This window comes from Mesoplodon densirostris, chromosome 19 (assembly GCF_025265405.1).
Source record: "Mesoplodon densirostris isolate mMesDen1 chromosome 19, mMesDen1 primary haplotype, whole genome shotgun sequence".
In the NCBI taxonomy this organism is placed as follows: Eukaryota; Metazoa; Chordata; class Mammalia; order Artiodactyla; family Ziphiidae; genus Mesoplodon; species Mesoplodon densirostris.
Window position 1 is genome coordinate 14,454,230 of NC_082679.1, and position 24,065 is coordinate 14,478,294.

Genomic DNA, 24,065 nt, shown 5'->3' on the forward strand with positions numbered 1-24,065 from the left:
TCTCATGTGCAACAGAGACTAGTTGCCTTATTTATGTCGCTGCTCCCTGGCTTTCTGTTACTTGTAGCAGAGTACAATCCTGACTGATAGAGGTCCTACCCAGATCCTCATTTTACAGATAAGGAAATGGAGGCTCTGCGAGGGAGCGTCACTAGCCCAAGGTCACATAGAGCCCGGAAGAGATAAGGCTGGAATGTGAGCCTGTATTCCTAACCACTTCATAGTAGCTCCTTGAATCTTATTGAAGAATACTAGCTTTGGAGAAAACTTGGCTTCAATTCACTTCTCCATTTAGTAGTTTGTTTGCCCATCTCCCCCTCACTGGAAGCACGCGCTCCCTTCGCTCTGCTTGCTCTCTGCCACCTAGAACAGCAGCTGGTGGCGGTGCTCAAACCCCGCCCCCGCCAAAAGAGCAATGATCGAATGCATGGCAAGATGGAGTGTGACTCTTCTGGAAAATGGAAACGCCACCACTGGCTTCACAGGCGGCTGTGAGGGTTCAATGAGGGATGAACGGAAAGCACAGGGCATGGTGCCCAGTTAGTGCTCAATAACTGGTTCCATTATTACCATCACAGGGGTATAATGTGGATCTCCTCTTCCAAAGACCTCTCCTCGTGACCAAAAGGGTTCATCATCTCTAGAGGATTCTTTTTTAAAACTTGGACGCAAAAATGATTTCTCTACACAAACTAGCTATAACTCACAGGCCAAATACCCCCAGCATTCCCCACGAATTCCCAACTGCTCTGTAACGGGAGCAGCCTCCTCACCTCCCAGCCTTGGCCTTGGCCTTGTATTCTGCTTGCAGTAACTGCTGTGTACACCAACCCTTCCTCTTCCTTAGGCCAGTTCCCAAGCTGCCTCCTGGGTGAGGCCTTCTCTGATTTCCCCAGCCCATCGGGCACTGCCCCTCAGAAAAGCTACTGGGGCCCCGTCTGGCCCATCCGCTGCCTGATGTGGTGTCTGGAAAGGCAGACTGCCTGGCATGCCTGTTGGGTGCCGTATGTACATGCATCAGCCCCCCACAAGAGCAGCTTCTGTGGTCTTGGGGTCTGTATCGAATCTCCCAGGAGCACTGGCACCTTGAGGACATGTTCAAGTCCATCTAATGAACAGAAGAATGAATAATCACGCTGCCTAATGTTTATATGGGGCCTATTATGTGCTCGGCATTGTTCTAAGCACTTTATGTGTATTAGCTCATTTGATCGGCACAACAATCCTTTTTTTAAAAAAAAAAAATTTATTTATTTATTTAATTCATTTTGGCTGCGCCGGGTCTTAGTTGTGGCATGTGGACTCTTAGTTGCGGTATGCATGCAGGATCTAGCTCCCCGACCACGGATTGAAGCCAGGCCCCCTGCACTGGGAGCACAGAGTCTTACCCACTGGACCACCAGGGAAGTCCCGGCACAACAATCCTTTGAGAGAGGTACTATTATCAACCCTACTTTATACATGAGGAAATTGAGGCATAGAGTGAGGTAACTTGCCCAAGGTCACACTGTTGGTCAATGTCCAAGCTGGGTTCAAATCCTGCAGACTGACTCCAGAGTCCACGCTCTTATCCTCTAGGCTCTCTTCCCTCGTTGTATGAATAAATGTACAAATGTCCACGGCATGAAGAGAGCCACCTGGAGCCAGGCTTGAGTGGAAGGCAAAGCTCACTATTTTCCCCCTAAGCCAGAACAAACACTCTCAACCGGTCTCCCCACATTCCAACCCCCTTCTTCTTTGCTAACCTGCCAATATTGAGGCTGAAAACCAGACACTCACTTTTCCAGATGAGAAGTCTGCTAGAAGGTACGGATGCTTCCTCCTAAAAGAGCAGTACCATGGTCCTAGCTGGCTCCCTGCTTTCTGTCTCATGGCTGTGAGAGGATGTGTTACCTGGAGCCCCAGCAACCATCTTGCAACCATGAGGAAAGGTAAAGATGATTTCAGGAGCATGCACTTGGGGCCCTGACAATGTGCAGCTGTGGAACCCATCCCAGAACTGCCTTTTCTCTGGACTTTCTAGCTTAATAAGCCACTGTGAGTTGACTTTGTGTTACTTATATACCAGGTTGAGATATAAAATATTTAGAACCCCATATGGCACAGGCAACAGGCAATCAGAACAGGTGGTGGCTGGTGAACATCAGCCTTGCTTGTATCTGATTACTTGAATGGGAGCTCCTTGAGGGCTGGGATCAATGCCAGTGTTGTGCACTGTTGTGTCTCAGCACCAGCACAGTGCCTGGCACAGCGGGTACACAGGCAACATTTGGTGGATGGTCCTGAATGATGCCTCTGGAGAGCATATACTGTGTTGGGAGCACAGGCGCTACAGTCTGAGCACCAACTACACCACCTTCCAGTTCCAAACAGGGCACTTCATCTCTCTGAGCTTTAGTTTCCTCATCTGTGAGGCTTCCGGAGGAAACATCAATATCCATACGTGTGGAGCACTTAGCACAGGACATGGTGTGATGCCAGGGATGCATGGTAGCTTCTATCAGCCTCTTTTATCCTCTCAGTTTCCTTGCCTGGCAAATGGCTACCATGATTTGTCTCTGCTCTAATGAGATAAAATCTGAAAAAGTACAGTATAAAGCGTCCTGCAAGCAAACGTTAATTCTTATCTTTGACTTAGTGCAGTGTGGCAGTTAAGAGCACGGATTCTGAACTCAGGCTGCCTGGGTTTGAATCCCAGCTCTGCCCTGTGACCTTGGGCAAGTCACTTAACCTCTTTGTGCCTCAGTTATCTCATCTGTAAAATGGAAATAACAAAAGTACGTCTCTCACGGGGGTTGACGTGAAGATTAAGCGAGTTAATATATAAAGCTCTGAGGGCAGCGCCTGGCACAGGTAAACACTAAAAGTGTTAGCTGCTATTACCACTACTGGTATATGGACTCCTGGTACACCACTTCCTAGATGTGTGAGCTTGGGCAAGTTACTTAACCCTCTGCCTCTCTCCTAAGACGGGGCTACTAGTAATACCTCCTTCATAGGATTATTATGAGAAATAAGTTAATCCATGTGAAGTGTCACGTACTTGAAACCAGGCTCGCTTTATAAGAAGGGCCCAGTGGATGTTAGCGATCCTCATCATTTCTGACTGGGGGCTCTCTTGTGTGACTGACCTCCTACACTTGTATTTAACCCTCACATTGCTGTTTAACTTCCTTGTCTGCAGATCTGGCATGACCCCTCCCCTACAAGGCTCCCCACCTCCAGGAAACCATCAGCTCCAGGAGGGCGCACAGCACACCCTGCCCCTCCCACAAGCCCAGTGCCCAGCTGGGTGCGCAGCTGCCCGCTAAATGTCCGCTGGCAGTGCTCAGTGGTATGACACTCCTCTGGCCTCTCTCCTGGCCCAGGACACAGGCACCTCACGCAAGGGCTCCCTGAGAACACCACACCATCCATAACTCTCTCATCAAGAGGAGTCACTCTGCCTGCGGGCACAGAGTGTCCTCAGGAGGGCCTTCCTTACGTCAGGGCACACAGTCCTCTGACCCGGAACAAAAGCAAGTGTCTGATCTGAGCATGGGATTGGGAAGCTTGGAGAGGATTCCTCCAGCTAAAGGAAGAACCCATAACCATGGGCAAACAGCCTGGAGCCTCCCAAGGGAGGCCTGTCCCAGGCAGCAGTGACCAGCAGGCAATGACCACAGAGCTGCTGCGGCTTTCCCTGGCAACAAACGGACCACAGTGTCTGAGATGGTGCTTATCCCTAAGCAACGTGCCCCTGACCAGGTCATTTAGACCTCTGGCTTTCTCATCTATAAAACGGGGTCAGGGACTTCCCTGGTTGTCCAGTGGTTAAGACTCCACGCTACCACTCCAGGGGACTCATGTTCGATCCCTGGTCGGGAAACTAAGATCCCACATGCCACATGGCGTGGTCAATAAATAAATAAATGAATAAAATGGGATAAACTTCCCTGATTGACCCATTGCCTGACCTGTTCCGGATCACAGGGAACTACATTTCCCAGAATTCTGGCTAGGTTCCACCAATGGGCATCAATGGCAGAAACGTGGATGGTGGAGGAGGCGAGAAGCCAGGATGGTTCTCCCTCCTGTCCCTCCACCTTGGACAGCATCTCGGGTAGGACGTGCCTCCCCACTCCCCTCAAAGCCCTGGGAGCTGGTAATAACCCCTCCCTCCAGCTCTGGTTGCTTGCCCCTCTGCCCCTGTTTGGCTTCTCTGCTTCTCCATCGCTAATTTAACCAAATTCTCTATGTTGAATTCCCTCTGCCTGAAACACCTAGAGTGGATTTTGTTTTCCTGACAGATACACCTGCCTTGACTACATTTTAGGAGCACGTGATAATGAAAGGAGAAGATACACTTGGAAAGTGAAGAGCACCACACAAAGCAAGGATTATCGTACGGAAACGCCTCTCTTCCATAACGTACAGGTGCGTTGAGGGTGTGGAGTTTAAAATGCCCCAAATGAAATGATACAATGTTTGAGATTTGCTTCAAAATAATCCAGAGACAGGGGGATGGATGAAGCGAGCTTGACTGTGTGATGAAAACTGGGGGATTTGGAGACAGGCTCTGTACACTCTTCTTACTACCGCTATATATGTTTGAAATTTTCCATTAATCAAAACCAACATGTACGGGCTTCCCTGGTGGCACAGTGGTTAAGAATCCTCCTGCCAATGCAAGGGACACGGGTTCGAGCCCTGGTCCGGGAAGATCCCACATGCCGGGGAGCAACAAAGCCCATGCGCCACAACTACTGAGCCTGCGCTCTAGAGCCCGTGAGCCACAACTACTGAGCTCGTATGTCACAGCTACTGAAGCCGGCATGCCTAGAGCCCATGCTCCGCAACAAGAAAAGACACCGCAATGAGAAGCCCGCCCACCGCAATGAAGAGTAGCCCCCGTTCGCTGCAACTAGAGAAAGCCCGCGCACAGCAACGAAGACCCAACGCAGCCAAAAATAAATAAAATAAATGTATTAAAAAAAAAAAAAACCCAACACGTAAGGGAAAACCGGTCCCTATTCTGTTGTTGGGGGTACAAACTGGCAGAACCTTTTTTGAAGGCAATTTGTCAATTAGATTAAAACCATGCATGTCTGTGGATCCAGTGATTCCAAAACCAAGAGAAATGCTGGCCCAAGAACCCAAAGCTGCCTGGACAAGGCCCCCCCGCTGCTTGAGACAGAAGAAAATGAAGGCAACCTGAAAGTCCCTCACTAAAGAACTGATTAAATGCATTTTGATAAATCCATATACTACAACCCCAGGCAGCCATTAAAAAGAATGAGGGCACATCTAACATGCTGATAGGGTAAAATGCCCAAGAGACATTGATAAGGGACAAACCAAGCCGTGGAGAAACAGTATTATCACATATATACACACAAACATATATACATACATGCATACATATATGTAAAAGTATGTGATATCTGGAGGAAAAAGTCTGATAAATAGTAATAATATCTACAAATATGAATCTAGCATTTACCATGTGCCAGCACTTTATATATGTGTGTGTGTGTATATATATGTGTATGTTACATATCATATGTTCAGAAAACCCTATAAGGTAGATACAATTACTGTCTCCATTTTACAGATAAGGAAACTGAGGCACAGAATTGTCAAAGATACATGTTGAAGTCCTAACCCCCAGTACCTCAGAATGTGACTGTATTTGGAGATAAAGCCAAAGAGGTAATTACACACACAGAGACACAACCATGTGTGTAGCAACAGGGCGGCTACCAGCAAGCCGAGGAGAGAGGCCTTGGAGGAAACCAACTCTGCTGGCACCGTGATCCTGGACTTCTAGCCTCCAGAACTGGAAAAAAAAACTGTTGTGTAAACCACCCAGTCTGTGTTTTTTTTTGTTATGGCAGCAATAGCAAACGAATATAACTAGGTCACACAAGCCAGTCGGTGCTGGAACCAGGATTTGAGCCCAGGCCGGCAGGGCTCCAGAGCCCATACCCTTAACAACATGGCCGACACAGCAAACCCTTTACAATGGTTGTTTTATCTCCAGAAAGTGAGACTGGGGGTGGGGTACAGGGAAAGGAGGAGTGAGACTTCGGATTTTTACTTCATAGGCTTTTATAATGCTTTATAAGTTCTTAAAATATATCATAGTTTTAAAAATTAAAAACCAGTTACATGGAAATGAACATATACCACCCAACTCAAATGTGGGAGAAAGGAGTATATCTAGACCTGATTTGTCTTTTACAAGTTTCACTGTCTCTCATGGTTCTTAAGAAGCCACCAGAGAGAAGCCAGAAGTGCCTGCATAGGCAGACATTCTGATGTGAATGAAAAGAAGAGAGGATAAAATATTTGAATCTTTAGAAACCTTTTTTTTTTTTTTTTTTGGCCGCACCGCGCAGCTTGTGGGATCTTAGCTCCCTGACTAGGGATAGAACCTGGATCCATGGCAGTGAAAGCCTGTGTCCTAACCACTGCGCTGCCAGGGAATTCCCCTAGAAACTTTTAAACACCCAATAATGATGATGATACTGATAATAATAATTGCTGATATTTCCATGTCATATGTATGCTAGATACTGTCCTAAGTGCTTTTTTAAAACTTTTTGGCTGCATTGGGTCTTTGTTGCTGCGCGTGGGCTTTTCTCTAGTTGTGGCGAGCGGGGGCTATTCTTCGTTGCGTTGCACAGGCTTCTCATTGCAGTGGCTTCTCTTGTTGCAGAGCATGGCCTCTAGGCACGCGGGCTTCAGGAGTTGTGGCATGTGGGCTCAGTAGTTGCGGGACATGGGCTTAGTTGCTCCGCGGCATGTGGGATCTTCCTGGACCAGGGCTCGAACCCGTGTCCCCTGCACTGGCAGGCAGATTCTTAACCACTGCGCCACCAGGGAGGTCCCTGTCCTAAGTGCTTTATATATATTATCTTGTTAAGTCCTCAAAGTATTTTAGGATATAGATCCTATTACCATTCCTGTTTCCTATTTAAGGAAATTCTGAGGCTCAGAGAGGTTAATCACTCGCTGGGTTAAATGGCAGGGTCAGGATTCGAACCTAGGCCGTCTGGCTCCAGAATTTGCCCCTCATGATAATGCCCTCCGGCCTCGCCTCAGCTCTGAAGGGGCCACTCACAGAAAGGGAAGCCTGACTCAGGGTAAGAGGTGCAGGAAGAGGCATGAAGATGCCTTCAGCCAGACTAGTAACCAGAGCATTAAAACCCGATACCCCACTTTATTGGGGTGACACAGATTAGGAAGCAGGATAATAACAGCAAGTGGTGAGGAGCCAGTGGGAAGGCTGGACCCTCCTGCCCGCTGGGGAGAGCATGGGCCAGAGCAGCAGCACGGAGAGCAACGCTGGCCATCCCTGGGGGAAGAGAGAATGCCTGTCTCCAGCCACAATGGGACCCCTGGACATAAACCCCAGGGGTTCAGAAGGACACAGGTATGTGGGTGCTCACTGAAGTACTGGCCGTGGTGGTGTGGAGCTGGGGGTGACTTGAACACCAGGGGACTAGAAATGTGAGGGCGGTGGATGCACATCACATACGACTGTTCAGCAGGCAGACGTAAAGCACTGGAGCACACAGAGCAACGATATCTCAAAAGCACGGCATTTGGTGAAAACCGGAAGAAGAAGAAAGAGTAAGATATGGAGCCCAAAACCATTTCTGGAAGCAGACTCTTTCCTCAAACCTCAATATATATTTTGCAAGGATATGTACCTAGCTACAGACACACCACAATCACCCCAGAGTAGGGGAGGGGATGGAAGGAGGGCTAGAGAATGAAGAAGGAAAAAATAACAACAAAAATTTACCCCGTGACACGGGAGGCAACGCACACATTGTTTCCGCCAACAGACAAGTAGTCTATGGGAGCAGGACTTGACTTGCCCTCCATTTCTGGGGTTACGTGAGGGTGGAAGAAGAGGCAGAAACGGGACACAAATCACTACACTTTTTCAAAGGAAAATCTTTGCTCTCAAATGCCACGATCTGTTGGGCCTGACACAGTTTGTTAACTTTGCCTTGGTCAGGGACTGAGTCTGGAGGCCTTTCCCAGCTGTGGCAGGCATCTGGTTGTCTACTCAATACCCACTCCCCTCTTCCCCTGGACGATGGACCCAACTGGTCAAAGGCAATCAGGACATGGCATTCCTCTGCGGAGTTGACTGGCCTGGTAAGGAGAGCACATGACCTCAGCTGGACCAATCCTAAACTAAAGGGAAGTATTTATAACCCATGAGGGACTGGGCTCTTTTTTTCTCTCTCTCTCCTGACGTCTGTGGACAAGAAAGCAGGTGGCCCTGTCACTGGCAGCCATCTTGGGACCAAGAGGCACTTATGTATATATACAGAGAGAAAGCTCTAGGATGAAGCTGACACTGAGAACCTTGATGGCAGACATTTGAGCTGCTGACCCTACCTCGCCTGCCGCCCGCTCACTTCCAGACTTCCAAGACATATTAAATGTCTTTACCGTTGGCCAGATGATGTCAGTGTTTTTGTTACTTGCAACTAAAAGCATCCCTAACCGGGAACCACAAACTAGGCAGCCATTTTTCGACTGTTAAACAGAGGAAAATCCCTGCAAGAGGGAAATGGGGCACCTGAGACACCAACGGGAAGGGATGCTGAATCCCAACGTACAGAGAACACTTACAGGTCTCAAGTTGCGTGTCCCCTGCCTGTTGGGCCAGCACCACACATGTGATGCCGCAGAAACAGGCAGTGGCTCTGTCCCTGGCACACAAGGGGTCCGGAAACCTTCAGCAGCGGGTTACTTCATTTCCTTCATTCTTCACAAGAACCCAGTTGCAGCCAGTTTCCTATGTTCTATTTCTCCTGAAAACGGCAGGGGGTTAATCCTCAGCTGGCTGGAGCTGAGGATGAGAGACAGGACAAGAAGCCCAGCCTGGCTCTCCTGCAGCGACTCTGTTCCTGAATCAAAGGTTGGACTTCTGGATGTAGGCACCCTGAGATCTGAGTACAGCTGGACTCTCTGACATGGCACACGGCCTGAGGACTTCAGCGAGGAGACCCCACCAGCTGCGGTGCATCACCACTCCATCGGAATCAAGGGAAAGGCCCAAATGAGATGAAAGGGGAGTCAAGGAGACCTGCCCTCTGGAGCTGGCCTGCCCTGGTGCCAATGGCCTCTCTGCCATTGTGACCCTTGACAAGTGATTTCATTTGAGCTGCCTCATCTATAAAACAAGAACAGGGACCTCCCTGGTGGTCCAGTGGTTAAGACTCTGCACTTCTACTGCAGGGGGCACAGGTTCGATCCCTGGTTGGGGAAGTTCTGCATGCCGTGCAGTGTGGCCAAAAAGAAAAACATTTTTTAATAAAAAAATTAAAAATAAAATAAAATAAGAACGGAAGTACCCATCTCACAGAACTGTTGTATGGATAAAATGAACTAACACGTGCAAAGTGCTTAGCATGGAGCCTGGCACAGAGTAAAAGCTTTAAGAAATGTGAGCTATTTTATTATCATTATGATTTCATGGTATCTATCTAATAAAGTATAATTACATACAGTAACATGTACCTGTTTGATGAATATTGACACACGTCTACACCTGTGTAACTCACACCCCAAACAAGACGTAGAGGCTGCCGACCACACGCATTAACTGAGCGCCTTGTTCCAGGAGGCACCCCTGACCCTCTCCTTCACAGACTGGTCTGTTGAAGACCTACAAGGCTCTCTGGCCAGTTCACTTGCATCTGCATTCAGGCCCACTTGCTGTAGGCTCTGTCCTCCAGTTTCCCTGACCCCAATCTCTCAGTGTGGCAGCCACAGTTATCACTTAAAAATGCAGATCTGACCAGGCCCTCTCCTGCCTGAAACCCTTCCGGGGGCTGACCTCAGGGTAAACCCTAAACCCCTCCCATGGCCTACAGGCCCTATGCTCTGCCCTGCCCTGCCCTGCTCATCTCCCTCACCTCTGCAGACAGATCCATCCCCCACTTCCCCCTTTCTCTCTCTTCCCATCTCACTGGCAACTTTTTTTTAATATCCATTTTTACTGAGGTAATTGAAAACTCATGTACACTTGTAAGATATGATACAGAGAGATACTATATACACTTTACCCAGTTTGGCAAATGGTAACTTTCTGCAAAAATGAAGTACAATATCATAACCAGAAAATGGACATTGAAACAATCTACTGATTTTATTCAGATTTCCCGTATTCATTTGTGTGTGTGTCTCCTGTTCTATACCACTTCATCACTTGTGTATGTCTATGTATCCACTATCACAACCAAGATATGAGCAGCTTCATTATCACAAAGATAGATCCCTCATGTTACCTTTTATAATCACACCCACTCCTTCATAACCCCCTATCCCTAACCCCTGACAACCACCAATGTGTTCTCCATTTGTATGATCTGGCCATTTAAAAATGTTGTATAGGGGCTTCCCTGGTGGCTCAGTGGTTGAGAGTCCGCCTGTCAATGCAGGGGACACGGGATCGAGCCCTGGTATGGGAAGATCCCACATGCTGCAGAGCAACTAAGCCCGTGCGCCACAACTACTGAGCCTGCTCTCTAGAGTCGGCAAGCCGCAACTACTGAGCCCACGTGCCACAACTACTGAAGCCCGTTCTCCGCAACAAGAGAAGCCACCGCAATGAGAAGCCCACGCACCGCAACGAGGAGTAGCCCCCTCTCACCTCAACTAGAGAAAGCCCGCGTGCAGCAACGAAGACCCAACGCAGCCAAAAATAAATAAATAAATGAATTAAAAAAAAAAAAAAAGAGTGCAATGGCTAGGTCATATGACAGTTGCACACTTAGTTTTTAAGAAAGTGCCAATCTGTTTTCCAGAGTGGCTGTACCATTTGACATTCCCACGAGCAAAGTATGAGAGATCCAGTTCCTCCACATCCTTGTCACTGGCAACTTTGGATCATTCATTCAACAGATATTATTGAGCAGCTCCTGTGTGCCAGGTACTAGATGTTGGGTTTACACCACCGAACAAGATACATAAATCATATTATCAAATAGGAGCTTACATCCTAAAGGGTGCAGATAGGCAGAACACAAGTCAACAAACTGAGTAAGTACTAAGAAGAAAATAAACAGTGATGTGATAAGGAGAGTGGGCAGGCAGGCAGCACAGCCCAGTGATTATGAAGCCAAACAGCCTGGGTTCAAATCCTGACTCCACCACTTCCCAGCTGTGGGGCTTAGGCAAGTGACCTGACCTATCTGTGCCCTGGTTTCCTCATCTGTTTCCTATGAATACCTACCTCCTAGAGTTGTTGGGAGGATGGAGCAAGATCCTGAGTGCCACGGGGCCAGACACTGAGGTCTGGATGTGGACTCCATCAGTTTAAAAGTCTCTATAAGAGCCTCTGAACTACTGCATTGCTGAGAAGCCACACTTAAAAGTTTTGTGGGTTTCCCGAGACAGGATGCACCCAAGTGCTCAGAAGGGAGACCACCCGCCCCCCACCCCCGCCCCGCAAGGGTCAGAGCCCCGCTCTGGGAGCTCTGGGAATGGGCGCCCTTGGACACGACAGAAGAAGGGACAGCAGGGCCCTCCACTTACCCAGCAACTGGCAGAGGCCACTCCAGCAGAGGAGACACCAGGACAGGATCGGAGGAACTGCTCAGGGTACCTGGGCCTCTCCATATACCCTGGGAATCTGACACCATTCCCAGGCTGGAGGACTCATCTGAGCCCTTGCTGAGGGGCTGGGGCACAGGGCCTCCCCAAACTCTTGGCCCACAAAATAGCCATTTCCTGTGCAGAGCTGAGGAGACAAAGGTAACCTGGAAACTCTCCTCTCCACCCTGTCCCACCTCTCTCCAGGGCCTGGCCCACAAGAGGGAACTGAGAGAAGCATACTGGTTGGCATCTTACAAAAGAAATAGGGAAATGGGTGGCGGTGGAGCTATTGGAAGCTCCAGGCCCAGGAGGAAACAAGGCCATCTTTGAGGGGGGCAGGCTGGGGTCCCTTCTCTGAGAGGATGGGATCATGAATCAGTGAGGCCCCGAGCCTTTCTGAGGAAGAGGCGATGCTGCAGTGAACTGTTCTGCGGGCCTCCCAGTGGCTTGGGATGGATCAGCAAGCTGCTTCTTTCCTAAGGATTGATGAGTCTGGAACCAGGGCACCTTCTCCTTATGTAAAGCTCCTTCCAGACCTGCCGACTGACGGCCAGAAGGCAGCACGGCACTTCAAGGTGACGGGGGAGGGCCGCAGTCTCTGACCCTGACCCTGGCTTGCAGCAGTTGGTACAAACTGTTCTGGGGGAGGAGGGAGTCAGGACACCAGACCTCGAAAGTGCACACAGGAGCTAAAAAGCTAAACCAAACCAAACCAGCATCATGGGTCTCCTAAAACCCTTCAGGGGCCATGGGAAGAAGTCCAAATCATTATGGATGGTTCGCCAGGCCCAGTATGACCCAGGCTGCTGACCTGTCCCCCAATCCCTCTGCTCAGGCCACACCAGCCTCTGTTCCTCCAGCACATCTCAGGGCCTTTGTACAGGCTCTTCTTCCTGCCCCGAAACACCAGCCTCCAGCCTGCCCCTGGGCAAGTTCCCACTTATCCTTCAAGTCTAGGCTTACAGGTCACTTCTTCTCAGACACTCCCAACCCCACTCCAGCCTTGAATAAGACCCCACCTCCAGCCCTGTTACTCTCTTTCAAAGGCATTCTGGACTTTTCTTTTAGAGTTTAATTACCAGTTAAATTATGTGGTTATTTGAGTGATTATTTGATATCTATCTCCCCCCAGTAGATGGGGAATGCCATGAAGTCAGACCAATAGCTCATCACGTTTATGAAACACCTACAGGTGTCCTACAGCATTATCTCACTGACCCCTTACAATTGCTCTATGAGGTCAATACTCTCATTATCCTAATTTACAGATGGGGAAGACGTATCAGTCCTGTCCACGGGGCCAGGCACTCAGTAAATGGTTAGTTTGGGGGAGGGCACCCAGATGTCTGGGTTACACTTCCAATTATTCCTTCCCCCTAATACCCACGGTGTGTGGAGGGGAGCCCACTGGGAAGCCCAGGTCCACAGAACACACTACTGTCACACTCTGGCAAGACAGCCTCTGATTCCAAGGGCTCCTTCTGCTTCTAATCCCTCCCCAATCCAACAAGACACTAACTGAGCATATTTTTATTGTGCAGCTACTGTGTGTCAGGTGTGGCCAAAGCACTAGAGACACAGCAACAAACAAAACACACAGCGGGGGGGGGCGATGACGGACGACACCTTCACAGGCTCATGTCTGCCAGGGAGATGGATACAAAGTCCTGTTGTTCTGCAGTAAACAGATCAGTGGTTTTGTGTGTGTGGGGGCGGGCAGGGGGTGGAAGGGTGCAAACAAATAGGCAGGGCTGTGAAGCTACCCTGTATGACACTGTCACAGTGGATACATATCACACATGTCAAAACCCATAGCGTGTAGAACACAAAGCATGAACCCTAACTGTAAACGATGTACCAGTATTGGTTCATCAGTTTTAAAAAAAAATGTACCACACTAATACGAATGTAAAAAAAAGGGGAAACTTATTTAGAGTGGGCAGAGAGGGAGTTCGTGGGAACTCTCTGTATTTCATGATCAATCTTCTGTACACCTTTTAAAACTGCTCTTAAAAAAAAAAAAAAAAGCAAAGCTGTGTTTCTCTTGAATCCACTCCCATCAGCTCTATCCTTGATTCTCCCACCATCATCACCTTCTCCTCGCAAATCTCCACTCTGCTGGCTCTCAGCTCAAGGCCTTCACTAATCACCTGGTGCTCAGGCCAAAACCTCAGTGCCCTCCTCCACCCCTCTCCTTCTCTCAACCCCACATTCAGTCCGTTCATAGTATTGGCTCCACCTTCAAATCACGGTTAGGATCTGCCCGCTTCTCCCTGCTTCACCTCCCACCCCCGCCAGCCTGGACCATGAACTGTAGCAGGAGCTCCCTCCCTGATTTCCTGGCTCCCTCCCCTGGTCCCACACACAACCAGAGGGACTCTGCTCACTTGAGTCAGAACATATCCCTCCTCTGCTCGGAACCCTCTCACTATACATTCAGGAAAAAGCCTCAGTCCCTATAAGGCCTCACATGTAACTCTCTGATCTCATCTCCTCCCATGTTGTCTCTATTTCACCTATTGAGGTGGGTGTGTAACGGCATCTCATTGTGGTTTTCACTTGCATTTCCACAATGATGATTAAGGATGGTGAGGTAGGTACTTTAAATAATAACAATAAACAAATGGTTACCATTTACACAGAACTTATTATGTGCCAGGCACTATGCTAAGTGTTTTATATAGAGAGCTGCCCTTTCCAAACCTCTTAGGCCAAATGAGTTTTGGGATTCTGGATGATTTGGATTTTAGAAAAGCAATGGAGAGCTTATACCCAGCAGGGTCTAGGGAAGCATCCATCACATCAATATTTCTGCAGTGATGATAATCTGTTTATTTGGGTAACATTCCACCTGGGATTGTGGATCTGTATGAAAGCCCTGAATCCCCACAACCACTTTGCGAGGAAGGCAGTGTTATCATCTGTAGTTTATAGATGGGGAAACTGAGGCATGGGAAGGTTAAGTGCCTTGGCCACACTTGCACAGGTAGAAGTGGAAGGCTGGGACTCCAACACGGGCCTTTTGTACTACCGTCCTCTTTACTGGTTCTTAGGGTAGCGGACAGGAAATTAATCAATACTGAATGAATGAATGAATGAATGAATGAGATTAAGCTGGGCAAGTGAGAGAACTCAGGCTTTCCAAGAAGTTACTGCTCATGGCAGGAAGATCAAATACCACTGAGCTAACTGTACGTGTTTAACCTACTTAATTTAGTTTGAATACAAGACCTACCCAAATATAAAGCAAGATTTCCCCCCTGAAAAATGATGCTCAGCAATAAGTGTTGTGTTTCAAAGTTTTCATATTATTTTATTTTGAACAAAGTGCAATTTGGAAAAAGCCACATTAGCATCTAAAGATTTCAGTGATGCTAGTTTTGGCAACAATGAAAAAGGAGGCATATATTATAATAGACTCAGGAACTGTTCCCGAGGGCTTGACCTCACGATTCCAAGTGTTGTAAGTCACTTAAAGAGGCCCTTTAAAGATAGAGAGCAAGATAGGGACAAATAATTGTAAGCAACATTCATCTAATTAACTAGAATTTTGAAAACTGAAAAAAGGCTGTGTAAAGGAAGACTGAAAACTATCTTGAGGCAAAGTGCTGCTGTGTGGGATGAAACTGAATTTTCCTAAACTGTCATTTATTATTCATATCGGAATCATTAGTCTGATTGACTCAAAAATGAGTGCTTATGTAACTGCTTTTAGATGTTCACATTTTCTCATTTATTCATTTTCAGTAACTGTCTTAAAAAAAACAACAAAGTGTTTTTTTGCCTTAATGTAACAGTAAAAGTTATTGGCTATACTTTAGAGATCACCAATATACAACTAAAAGGGGAATTAAAAAAATTGTCTAATGATATATGACTACTTGGGATACAGTTTCCAGCAACAATTTAACACACAGATTCAAGAAGTGCCACATCACAACCACTTCAGATGGAGGTGGAAATGATGTATTCTGGAAATATGGGTAGATGACTCAAAAAAGGGGCTCTAATGATGATAAGGAGGCCTGTGAAGAGTGTAACATTTTATGATGTGAGAGGATCTAAGCCACATTTTGAATTCAACATTTTTGATGTCATGATTCTAAATGTGTCACAAAATTAATAAATTGAAAAATATAGATAGGCAGCTGATTATGTCATCAATATCCCTAAACATTTCAAGTAGACCCCAAAACTTAAAAAAAAAATTTCTCTTTGGAAAGATGGGGAATCATCTTGTCTTGGGATACATACAGTAATTTTTTTTTTAATGCAAGTATTTTTTTTTTAATCTGGAAGGAACACTCCAGGCTTGAAAAAGTGATTATCTTGGCAGAGTCTGGGTCCTTTGATTTCTTTTTTTTAAACAACAAGCAAGTATTACTTTGATAATCAGACATGCATATAAACAACACAGCTTTATAACGTGAAGCTCACCGAAGGGCACAATAAAGCAACAGTTCCCACCCTCAGCCGCACCCTGGAAACATCTGGGGAGCTTTAAAAAAAAAAACCCCATCCCACGCCTGGTCCTATCTTTGGTGACTCTAGTGAAATGTTCTGGGGTGGGGCCCAGGCCTTGGGGTTTCTTAAAGCTCCCCACATGACTCTAATATGCCACAAAGATGAGAATTATTATTAAAGCAAAAATTTTCAAATTTTTCTGCAGAACGTGTTACTAAGTGCCTTTCAGAAAATAAAAAGGTTCCATAGTCAAAGAAGCAGGTTTCTTCCTGCAAGATTTCTCAGAGGCTGTACTATGCAAATGTGTACCAAGACTTTTACAAGAGGAGGACACAGTACAAGGTGGATAGATAACTGTGTTTGTGTGTGTGTGTGTGTGTGTGCGTGTGTGTGCACGCGCGCGCGTGTGCTCAGCATCCTTTCTTTCCAGCAGCCATGTTGTTAGCAAGGCCCGGCCATTCTACCTCCTAACCTGCCCCCCTCCTCACCCTCCACTCCCTCCCATCCTGGTTCTGTCCTCCATCGTCTCCCGTCTGGACTATGGCAGAAGCCTCCTCCCTGCTCTCCCACTGGCCCTATAAATTCACTGCTTACAGAGGTGGACTACAGAGATCCTTGGGGCACACAGAGTTTGAAAGAGCTTCTGTTCCCACCCCTGAGACTCCCTGCAATGTCCCAACTGCCACCCAATGATCATGGAAGGGACCCGTCTTAAGGTAAAAGTGCCTCATGGGGCTTCCCTGGTGGCGCAGTGGTTGAGAGTCTGCCTGCCGATGCAGGGGACACGGGTTCGTGCCCCGGTCCGGGAAGATCCCACATGCTGCGGAGCGGCTGGGCCCGTGAGCCATGGCCGCTCAGCTTGCGTGGCCGGAGCCTGTGCTCCACAACAGGAGAGGCTGCAACAGTGAGAGGCCCGCGAACCACAAAAAAAAAAAAAAAAGTGCATCATGGACAGTCCAGCTGCTGCAGAATGAACCTGGGTTCTCCACCACACCATCCATGTTGAGCTGCCGAATCACCAGCCCAGAAGGCAGCCCCCAAAAGACTTGGGGTTGGGGAGCCCACACATTTCCTGACAGTTTAAGTCAGCACAAATGGGGTTTGCTATTACTTACAGCCAAAAGAATCCAAACTAAATGCTCTCTATTAAATTACCCTATTTCATTGGTAAAATTATATTATTTGTTTCTTTTCTGGTTTCTTATCTGTCTCCCCTTCAAGAATGCCAGCTCCATGAGAACAGGGACATTTGTCCATCTTGTCCATAGTTACGTCCCTCGGACCTGAAACACTGTCTGCCAAAGAGTTGAAACTCAGCATTTGCTGAAAGAGTGACTGAGCTCATTTAATTCTTTCAACAGCTCCAAAAGGTAGGTGTTAACAAATACCAAGCTCCTCCTCACAGCCACGCAGACCCTGCATGGTCTGCCCCCAGCTTCCTCTCCCCGACTCAGTATCCTTCAGTTTTGCTGGCCACCTTCCAGTTCCTTCCCAAAATCAAGCTCCTTCCCACCTCCAAAACTCCGCTGATGCTGTTCCCTCTATTGGGAACGCTCTCCCCATCCATTAAGGTCTACACATGTTTCAGGCCTCCCCTCAAATGGCAGTCCTTATGAGAGACATCTCCTGACCTCTCGAAACATGTCAGGTCCCCCCGGATAGGCTGTCATGGCTCCTCCATCAGGGCACTTAGTGCAGATGTAATGACACAGCTGCTTCTATGAATTCTTACTGAGGTTCTGTTTCCTATACCGAACCATGAGCTCCAGGAAGACAGAGGCCCCTCTGTACTTCCAGAGCCCTCTTAGAAAACCTGGCACACAGTAGGTGCTTAATAAATACCACACTTGCCTATTGTGGCCAGGATATTTACTGCTCACTGAATACCCACATGCTCCCACATCCCAGCCCCTTGCAGTCAGTTAGGCAAGGCCACACGGCTAGTTCTGGGTGTGAGCAGAGGGGGACTGTGTCACTCTGGCCTTGGCATCTAAGTGCTGCGGTGTGACCCTCTAGTTCCCCTGTCCTGCCGTGGTGACCCTGGAGACTGTGTGTTCCAGTTGTGATGCTACAAGACAGGGGAGCACCCCCCCGCCCCATCCTGGGTCCCTGAGGTTCAAGGCAAAGCCCCCAGCTGAGCTGACTTGGGTCACGAGTAAGAAATAGACATTTGCTGTGTTCAACCTCCAGGATTTCAGGGTTAATTTGCTTCTGCAGCGGAATCTTGCCTCTCACTGGCATTCTGCGTGAATGAATGAAGGCAGCTAAAGGCAGAGACAACTCTGATTACAGACTGGGAGGGGAGAAGCAAGGCGGTGGCCTTCAGCTGCCGGTACCTAACTCCGGAGGAGAGGGGCAGGCTGCATAACTACTCCCTGGGGAATCGCCACTTTCAGTGCCTGATGAGGCAGATGAAAGGACCCAGAGCCCCCACTCCCTTCAGACAGAGCCTGAGGCCTCTGGGCCCTCATCAAACACAGCTCCTTAGGGATCACAGCCAAGTCTCAGCCCCTGGAAATTGGGAAGAGGCTGCTCAGAAGCCAGCAACACCCTGGGAAAACCCTATTAGTTAGGGGAAGCTGAAACAGCAAGGCTGCATGAAGGGCCTGGGCTAATTCGGGCTGACAACCTTCCCTCGGAATCACCCACTGGGGCTCTGCCCTCCCAGCTCCATCCCAGAGAATAAATCACACTGTCAGGTCTAATTTGGGACTCGGCTGACGGGTTGAGCAGAGAGAGCATCCATGCGTTCTGGCCACAGAGGTCAAGGGCAGCCCACACGCTAGAGGCCAATGCTGAAAGGCCTGGGGACTAATTGGAAAGGGGACTGGGAGACCGGAAGCTATGGGTTTCCAATACCCACCAAGGAAACTCCTCTCTTCTCCTGTAAAATTTCCGGCCCAGGCCTCAGCTGTACAAGCCATTTTCAGAGCACAGTCCAGCTATACCCAGGCACCATGGTAGCTCAGGGCTGGGCACAAGGTAAACACTCATATTTGCTGAATAAGTAATCCTAACAGCAGCAGTGAATGCTTATTATTCTCTTCCAGGCTGGTGACTAGGCTGCCTAACTTCTGACATGCAGAAAAGGCTAATGAATCTAAGTGGCCACCATCGTCCTCTCATCTATTATATGACTACTTCAGCCAGGCACTAAGTACTTGAGATTCACAGTCACGTTGTAATTCCCAAAACATCCTTAGCAGAAAACAGAAGCTCCCAGAGTTAGGCTCCCTACTTGGGGCTCGTCAGTGATCAAGCTAAGACTAGACCCCAGGTTAGCTGGACTCTTGTGCTCTCGGCCACTGTGTCAGCCCGTTGCGATTGATTTCGCAGCCTTCAAGCAGCTGGCCCTGAAGCCCCAAGCCAGTGTCAGGTGTCTCCCCAGAGTTCCCATGGCCCTGTGGCTTTCCCTCTTAGGACTCTCGTGACTCTGGGTTGTTTACCTACAGAGCTTTCCCCAACTACTCTCTGTCCAAGAGGGTATCCCTGTAAGCCTAGTGCTCAAATGGGATATGTTTGCTGGATGGACGGATGGAAACCCAAGTCCAAACCCTTCATCTTACAGAGGAAGGGGGTGGAGATTCAGCAAGGAGAGCTGCAGTGAAAGAGTTTCACTGAAGAAAGGGGAGGTGGAGAAGAGGGGGGAAATTGCTCCTTGACAAATCTCTATTCTTCCTTCAAAGCCCAAAGCTGCTTCCAGGAGACCTCCCTGACCCCCAGGCTTGCCTGGGCACCTCCTGTGGGCTCTCATCAGCCCCTGGGGTTCCCCCATACAGCCCTGATCACCCTGGGCTGTCACTGTCTGAGGGCCTGCTCCCTCCCTGGACGAGGAGCCCCCCGAGTACAGGGCCCGCTCAGCCATGAGGCCGTCTCACCCACACCATTACACTACAGGGATGGGCACCGAGGAGGCGCATAGTAAATGTGTGTTGAATCAACCAGCAGAACCCCAAGAAAGGAAAGAAGGCTGGAAGCGTCATTCTGGGAAGAAGAGTTAGAAGCACAGGTACAGTGTGTTTGGAAAAGGAGGCCAGGAGAAGACTCTGCCATCTGCAAGCCACAAAGGGCTGCCAGGAGGAAGATGTGTGGCTGGTGCCCTTCATTAGGACTGGACCAGAACCAGTGAGAGGCAGTTACACAGAACGGATGTGATTCACGAGGAAGCTTTTTAATGATCAAAACTTCCCTAAAGCAAAATATGCTGCCCTGTTCCTCCCTTCCTAGATGAATTTAAACTGAGGTCAGATAGCTAGCAGTCTGGGACCCCAGGACCTCTTATGAAGCGACAAAGTGTAGTGGCCAAGAGCGAGGGCTCTGGAGACACTGCAAAGGTTCCCACCCTGGCTCCTCTGCTTGATAAAGGGCGTCACCACTCTCTGCCTCAGTTTCCAAGTCATTACTATGGGGAGATCACAGCAGCGACATCATAGGGTGGGTGGAAGGACTGAATGAGATCATGCACTTAAAGTGCTTACAGCAGGGCTCGGCGTAGAGTCTGCACCCATTAATGTTCATTATTATTGTTTTTGTTCCCCTGTGGAGCCAGATACTGTTGGCTGGATAACCCAACTGACACACTCAGTTCCCTTTTTCTCTGGCTTCCTCCTCAGGAGAGGCTGAAAAGCCAAAAAACATTTCTCACCTTCCTTGAAATAGGGGGAGGCTATGTGACCCATTTCTGGCCAATGAGATGTCAGTGGAATCTTCTGGGGAGGGGGATTCTGGGATTGCTGAAGTGGTTCAGAACTGAAAGAAAACCACATTGCTTGGAGTTGACTCTCCTCCTTCCTTGTTCCAGTTGGAGGTGCAAGCAGCAACCTTGCAACCATGAGGGAAAGGCCAAGGGAATCAAGGAGGCCCCAGCCCGGACGTCTCTCAGCCTCTGAACTGACATCGGCAGCCAAGTACCTCTGGGTTTGTTGTTATGGGAGAGAAATTGAGCCTCATTTGTTTAAGCTGCTGTGAGCTGGGTTTTCTGTTCTTGCCGCTGAAAGCATTCTTGGCTGATACACCCACCATGACACAAATGGCTCAGGGCACATGTCCATGGTCATCGTTTGCCAGCCTCAGTTCAGGTCCCCGGCTGAGAACCCCTGATCCAGAGGAGAAAGAGTGGAAGGTCAAGACAGGACAGCGTTTACCAAACCTCACTAGCTGTGTTTCACCCTTCCTTTTCAACTGCATCTGTGTCCCAGCTGTACAATTACTTACTTAATAGTTCCTTTAAATCAACTCACTTTTAAACTTGAATATATATACATATATTTAAAACAAAATCTACATTCCTACCAAAATGAAAAACTGTTATCTTGGGCTTCCCTGGTGGTGCAGTGGTTGAGAGTCCGCCTGCCGATGCAGGGGACACGGGTTCGTGCCCCGGTCTGGGAAGATCCCACATGCCACGGAGCAGCTGGGCCCATGAGCCATGGCCGCTGAGCCTGCGCGTCCGGAGCCTGTGCTCCGCAACGGGAGAGGTCACAACAGTGAGAGGCCCGCATATCGCAAAAAACAAACAAACAAACAAACAAAAAACTGGTATCTTTTGTTCCAAAGGTAACTTAATGAATAAATACAATGAGGGAATTCCCTGGTGGTCCAGTGGCTAAGACTCCGCGCTTCCAATGCAGGGGGCCTGGGTTCGATCCCTGGTTGGGGAACTAGATCGTGCATGCCGCAACTAAGACCTGGCACAGCCCAATAAATATTTAAATAAATAAATAGATAAATAAATAAATAAATAAATAAATACAGTGAAAATGAACAAAAGATATTCATCCACATATCCCTGAAAGTTAGCTGATGTAGCATAATTTGGGTTCCATGGACAAGCATGAATTCCTCATTTCTGTCTCCTATTGGGGAAAAAATATCAGCAGATCTGTCAAGACCTGGCATTTCCCCAGGGCAACAAACGGGCTAGAGCTCAGTAGGGGCTGCCCCTCAGAGAGGTAACACGTTTTCCTGTTTGCCACAATTCCTGAAACCCCGTTCAGAAGTGAGAGAATTCGTTTAGCTCTCCTGGCTGGCAGATGGAAGAATTAGGTCGGGGACCTGCCTTGTTCCTTCCCCTCAGGGCCTCCTCAGAGAGGCCTTCCTGGATCACCTGGTCTAAAATCACCCCCTTGGACTTCCCTGGTGGTCCATTGGTTAAGACTCCGTGCTCCCAATGCAGGGGGCATAGGTTCGATCCCTGGTTGGGGAACTAAGATCCCACATGCTGCACGGTGTGGCCAAAAAAAAAAAATAATAAAATAAAATAAAATCACTTTTGCTCCCAGTCAGCCCTCTTTCCTGCTTTACTGATCCCTGTAGTACTTATCCCCACATTTACTCATCTGCTTGTTGTTTTATCCTCCAGTAGGATGTCAGTTCCTGTAGGGAAAGGATTTTGTTTGTTTTGTTCATTCCTGAATCCCCAGTGCCTGGACCATAACAGTAGGTGCTCAAAGGCCTATTTGTTGAGTGAACGGAAGAAACGAATGAAGGAACAAATGAAACCCTGTCTTCTGCTTTCCAGTCCCTAAGGCGCTCGTTACCATGTAGGAATGATGCCGGTCCTCCTGCGGTTTAACAGGCAATACTAGGAATTCACTCAGAAACTGGAACCTTTCACCGCATTAAAAAGGGACGAGCTAGATTCAAATGAATATCTATGACACCATACAGATATATGTTAATAACCGAATAACTGAAATAAACGAGGGAGAAGGGACAGGTCTCCCTTAACAGAACTAATTATGTGGACAATTCATAAATGTAGAAGAAATAAGGGACGTACAAAAATCACCATTAGGGAAATACCACAGTGATAACTGTGGCAGGCAAGATTCACCCTACCAATGCATGCCAAAATGAGCAGGTGCAAGTTCAAGGAGAAACAAGTGTAGTCTCAGAGCACCTCCCCCCCAAGATAACTATTAACTGCAAAGGGAAAAACCAGTTACTAGACAGTGGAGAAACCCAGCAGACAGCACCTTGATGAAGTGATCCAGGTTAACAGCACCAGGGATGAGACACGTGGACCCGCTGGTGCCATGCGCCGAGGCGGGCACCTCACCTCTGCCAAATAATGCATAAGCTCAACCCTGTCATGAGGCAACATCAGACAGAGCCAAACTGAGACAATCTACAAAATAACAGGACAGCTCTCTTCCAGAGTGTCACGGTCATAAAAGACAAGGAAAGACTGAGGAACCGATGCGGATTGGAGGGGCATTAAAGAGACATGACAACTAAATGCAGTAAGGACCCTGGATAGGGTCCTGGAAAAGAGAAAGGACATCAGTAGAGAAACTAGTGAAATATGAATGAAGTCTGTAACTTAGTTCATAGTACTAGACCAGTGTTCATTTCCTAGTTTTAATAGTTGTGCTACAGTTGTATAAGATGGTAGCATTTGGGGATGCTGGGCGAAGGGTAGATAATGTGAACTCTCTGTACTATTTTTGTCACTTTTTGTAAGTCTAAAATTCCTTTAAAATAAAAAAGTTAATACAGAATTGTATGGCCATCATCAAAAAGTCTACAAACAATAAATGCTGGAGAGGGTGTGGAGAAAAGGGAACCCTCTTGCACTGTTGGTGGGAATGTAAATTGATACAGCCACAATGGAGAACGGTATGGAGGTTCCTTAAGAAACTAAAAATAGAGCTGCGGTATGACCCAGGTATCCCACCACTGGGCATATACCCTGAGAAAACCATAATTCAAAAAGAGTCATGTAGCACAATGTTCACTGCAGCTCTATTTACAATAGCCAGGACATGGAAGCAACCTAAGTGTCTATCGACAGATGAATGGATAAAGAAGATGTGGCACACACATACAATGGAATATTACTCAGCCATAAAAAGAAACAAAATTGAGTTATTTGTAGTGAGGTGGATGGACCTAGAGACTGCCATACAGAATGAAGTAAGTCAGAAAGAGAAAAATAAATACCGTATGCTAACACATATATATGGAATCTTAAGGGGGAAAAAAAGGTTCTG

General features: G+C 47.9%; 1 protein-coding gene and 1 non-coding gene across 12 annotated transcripts in view; one reads left to right on the plus strand and one right to left on the minus strand.

Annotated features, from left to right (window-relative positions):
* The window catches only part of SIPA1L3 (signal induced proliferation associated 1 like 3), a 241,749-nt gene that overhangs the window by 117,888 nt on the left and 99,796 nt on the right, over positions 1-24,065 (minus strand). The window lies entirely within an intron of this gene.
* Positions 9,204-9,276, plus strand: TRNAR-UCU (transfer RNA arginine (anticodon UCU)). The gene has a single exon. It is a non-coding gene; the product is annotated as a tRNA-Arg (tRNA).